The sequence below is a fragment of the Phyllobates terribilis genome, unplaced genomic scaffold, assembly GCF_046119375.1.
Source record: "Phyllobates terribilis strain yellow unplaced genomic scaffold, ASM4611937v1 Scaffold_8__6_contigs__length_399053987, whole genome shotgun sequence".
Lineage (NCBI taxonomy): Eukaryota > Metazoa > Chordata > Amphibia > Anura > Dendrobatidae > Phyllobates > Phyllobates terribilis.
This window is the reverse complement of record NW_027362768.1, coordinates 115,908,103-115,912,949: the sequence shown is the minus strand read 5'-3', so window position 1 is coordinate 115,912,949 and position 4,847 is coordinate 115,908,103. Positions and strand designations below refer to the sequence as shown.

At 40.8% G+C, this 4,847-nt stretch overlaps 1 long non-coding RNA gene across 1 annotated transcript; it reads left to right on the top strand.

Moving 5' to 3' along the window:
• Positions 1–3,815: 3,815 nt before the first annotated feature.
• On the top strand, positions 3,816–4,184 carry LOC141156402 (uncharacterized). Its single transcript, XR_012247606.1, has 3 exons — positions 3,816–3,871; positions 3,945–4,039; positions 4,139–4,184. It is a non-coding gene; the product is annotated as an uncharacterized lncRNA (long non-coding RNA).
• The last annotated feature ends 663 nt before the right edge of the window (positions 4,185–4,847 follow it).

The following is a 4,847-nucleotide window of genomic DNA, read 5'->3' as shown; positions in this document are numbered from 1 at the left end:
CTATTTCTATGCCCACCACTTGAATTCCTTGAGTGGATCCTTTGTGTTTTTCTAGAAAGTGCTTGGAGAGAGGGTGGCCTGTGAATTTGTTCTTAATATTCCTTAGGTGTTCATTGATTCTGGTGCCCATGGCTCTCTTGGTTCTACCTACGTACATTTTTTCGCAGGGGCATACTAGTCCGTAAATGACCCCCGTGGTGGTACAAGTTATGAAGTCTGTGATGGGATATGACTCCTTGTGGTGGCTAACTATTTGTTGTTTAGATGGTTTCAGGGTTTTACATATTTTACATTTTTTACAAGGGAAAAAGCCTTTTATTTTTTGTTTAAATGGGGTAACTGTTTGTTTATTGGCAATATTGTGTTTTATAGTGGGGGCTATGATTGACCCTAGGTTCCGTGCTTTTTTGAATATGAACCTAGGTCTGTTAGGCATCTGATCACCAATTATTTTATCGTCTTTAAGTGTATACCAGTGTTTTTCTACGATTTTCCTAAAAATATGGGTGTTAGCGGAGTAGGGTGTGATAATGGGAATGGTCATGTTGTGATTGGTTTGTCCTGGTTTGTTGGTGTTTGTCTCAGTTAGGAGATTTTGTCTTGGTATTGTGGCTATTTTTTCTTTGGTATTTTTTAGGAACTCTGCATTGTATCCTTTTTCCAGGAATTTGTTAGTGAGTAATTCTGCTTCATTTTTAAAATCTTGGTGTTTGGAGCAATTTCTGTGGAGGCGCAGATATTGGCTGCGGGGGACATTAAGCAGCCAGTTGGGAAGATGACAGCTATCTAGTGGAATATAGCCATTAGCATCAGTGGGTTTATGGTATGTGCGAGTCCGTATAGAATTGTTTTCCACATAGATATTGAGGTCTAGGAAATTGATTGTAGTGGTGCTAGTGGTTGACGTGAATTCCAAAAAGAATTCGTTTTTGTTAAGTTCTTGTATAAATAGGTCCAGAGATGGTTGGTCTCCTGACCAGATAAACAATATATCATCTATAAATCTCCGCCATAGGACCAGGTTCGCATGAAGGAGGCCTCCCGGGTGGATGGCTAGGGATTCCCACCAGCCAACATAGAGGTTGGCGTAGCTGGGTGCGAACCTGGTTCCCATGGCGGTGCCCCACTGCTGGGAGTAGTAGTCCCCCTGGTAGAGAAAGTAATTGTGTGTTAGGATGAAAAGCATACAATCTATAATGAAGTGGCTTGTTCTGGGGGCATTTTTTGGTTGAGAAAATGGAAAGAGGCTTCACATCCTTTGGTGTGTTGGATGTTCGTATATAGTGACGTTATGTCCATTGTTCCTAAAATGTAGTGGCTTTCCCATGGGGTGTTATTGAGTATACGAATGGCATGTGTGCTGTCTTTCAGATGTGATGGAAGGGTTGGGACTAAGTCCTGTAGGTGATGGTCCACCAACCTGGAGAGGTTGGATGTCAGGCACTGGATGCCAGAGATGATAGGTCTTCCTGGTGGGTTTATATCATCCTTGTGAATTTTTGGTAGATGGTAAAAGGCAGCTAGTCTTGGGTGTTGGATATTTACATATTCAAATTCATTTTTGTTTAGGTAACCTTCCTGAAGTCCTTTTTTGGTTAGATCTCGTAGTTCTTTTTGGTAGTTGCTTGTTGGGTCGGAGGGGAGTATTTGATAGGTTCTGCGGTCTCCTAGGAGTCTTAGTGATTCCTTGTGGTAGTATTCTTGGTCAAGAATGACTATGCCCCCTCCTTTATCGGCTGGTCTGATTATTATCTCATTATTTTTTTGTAGTTGTTTCATGGCAAGGATCTCTGGTTTAGTAAGGTTATTCTTAAATTTTTGGCATTTTTTATTGTTAATTTTGCGAATGTCGTCTGTTACATTTTTTTCAAAGGTCTTGATTGCCTCTCAGTATTCTTGAAGAGGGTGGAAATTGGATTTATTTTTTAGGGAGGTGTGTTTGAATTTAGGTTGTTCTGCAGGGTCTGATGTTTCTGGGATATCTATCTTTTTGGTGTAATATTTTTTTATAGCTAATTGTCGCAAAAACTTTTTAATGCCTATATATGCTTGGAATTTGTCAAATTGTGTAGATGGGGCATATTTTAGGCCTTTTGTTAGTAGTGCATTTTCGTTTTTAGTTAATTGGTGTTTGCTTAGATTAAAAATGGATATTTGGTTATTTATCTCCTTTGGTTTGTTCTTTTTCTTTTGGGCGAGTTTCCCTCCCCTAGTGCCTCTTTTGCATTTTTTCTTGTGGCCATCCGAAAAAAATCAACATTACTGGTATGTTTTCGTATTAATGGGCGTGAGGTGGCGGTTGGAACTGGGGTTGCAGACAATTGGGGAGGGGTTTGTTCTATTTGGGTAGGTTGTCTATGGGCTGAGGGTGGAGAGGTTGTTTGATGTGGGGTTTCATCAGTAGTGGTAAGAAGGGGCGAGAACCTATTGTGGGTGCTTATTGGGGTAATGATTTCCTGTGGAGTAGGATTAGTCTGGCTTGGACCTGGTTCGTTTAGAATAGGGGGGGATTCTATGTCCGAAGTGGGGTGGATAGAGATTCTGTCAATGGAATTGAGGGAGTTGTTCGGGCTTCCGACCACCTCATCTAGGGTTTCGAAGAAGTTTAGTGGTTCTCTATCGGGGCGTTGGGTAGGGAGGGGAACTGCGTCTCTACCAAATTTGGCTCTTTTCTTTTCGACTATATCATGTTCCTTCTGGTTGATTCTGCTTTTAATGCTGTTGGTTAGACTTAGGATTTCAGGGTGGTTCTGGTGTGGTTTTATTTCATTGAATAGTAAATTAATTTTATTTTTATTTTCCATCAGCTGTCTTTTCCTTTTATTGATTATGAACCGAACGGCTTGTGTAGAGAAATTATGGAACATGGAGTTCCATTCTTCCAGGGTGGTTGGATCTCCTATGTCTCCCGATAGAGCTTTAGTCACTACCAGGCCGGAGGGTATGATATTGAAGGCCAGGTAGTGTTCGAGGGTGGCGACTTCCCATAGGTCCCTCATTTCTTTTAATAATAGTTGTTCTAAGGTTCTAAGTGAATCTTTTATTGATTTGATGGTTTCTGGGTTGGTATTTGTAGTTTTTTTCTGGGTGTTATTAAAGAAAAGTTGCTATCACACCAAACTGCCAGGAGCAGATACCCTACCTTTCACTATTCTATCCTTGGCAGACTCACAGACCACGCGGTCTGCCCTATACTCACCTTGCAACCATAGCCTTCTGCTACATCGTGACAGCATTTTCTGACTACTGCCTGACCGACTGATCACCCAGTCAGAGCCTCCTACTGTACCTAATTGGTATCCAGGATCAGAGCCTCCTACTATAGAACTATTGCTGCATAATTCATCCAGAGCCTCCTGCTGCACCTTCCGTACCACCGGAACACCTGATGCACCTGTCCTCTTATGTCTGCAATATATGAAATAAGGTAAATAATAAGCATAGTAACTGCAGACTAATTCCACTATACCTCTAACACTAACTCTCCCTTAAATTCTCAAACAGGACAAAGGGTACAACATAGACGCCACATCGTCAGTACCGCCAGAAGCACCTTGCTGCACCTCTCCTACAGGGACAGGGACAAACCAGACCCACCTGCTGCATCTCTTATAAGGACAACTATGATTATTAAACCCAAATAGAACTTATCTACCTTAGGGTAAGTCCTAATCTTATCGTACCACCTGAGAACCAAGTACCTACAATATCAAACCTATTTCTTCTACGACCTTAGGACCTTGAGCCCCCTTTTCAGATAACCATCCCGGACCAGTCCACCTCTATAGGTGGCTCCCTGTGGATCACGGTCCAAGAAACACATCCGCACGTCTCTGTTCTTGTTGCCCACCGATTGCCACAACAACAGCAGGTAAAGTACAACTCCCACTAGTAACCTCTAGTCAATTACTCCTAAGTTCTAATGTACTTTTCCTGCACCTCAGGTATCTAGAGTATGTGAAGCCTCCTACTGACACTAGAGTCCACCGTCAAAAGGCCCTCAGGGTTGCCACAAGGAGATACAGACTAATCATAACAGGTAACCCATACAAATACCAAACCTACCAAGAATCGATACTCTAAGTACCGTAATACCACACCATACTACTATACCGTAACACGGTTCCTCTTTTACCAGGTCCACCCTTCTGCCTCCCAAGCATCGACTACCTCAAGACTCTATGGAAAGCCGTTCTATCCATTAATTCAGAACCATATTTATTTATTTATTTACTCATTTTTACCAATCTCTTATATTGTCTATTTTAGCTTTTTAGAAAAAATCTTTTTAAACACCTGTATCAATAAAGTACATTTTAGTTATTTATTCTCCCGAAATCCTTCATTCACTACCACTAGTGCGAATTTTAAACCATAGGTTATTTTATCTAGTACATCTACTATGGACACTTAGTGGTTCCCTGTCCAAAAATTCGCTGCCTTTGATAGTGAGTAGCCTAATAGCGACTCCAATACCTACAACATTTTTAGATTTTGTCTGTAATTTTTTAATGCGATTTTCAATAAAGAATTACCGTAGTTGTATTTTGTAGATATTGCCATTCTTCATCTAGTTTTTGCCACCGCTTTTCTCCCAGGTGTTATTCATGTACAGTAGCCTTGGATCTCATACCTTTATTCTGTATACTTATTTAGAGATGTATTAGTCCTTTTTCTTAATTTTTCAGTTTTGTTCCATAGGTGGATCAACAATTCATCACCTTTTCTGTAGTTGTGGCACAACCCCTTTAAAACATTTATTACATCAGAAGTAGTAGGGTGGTCAATCTCATTTCCATCCAATTGCACTCCAGTCTGAATATGAAAATGAATGATGACTTGTGATA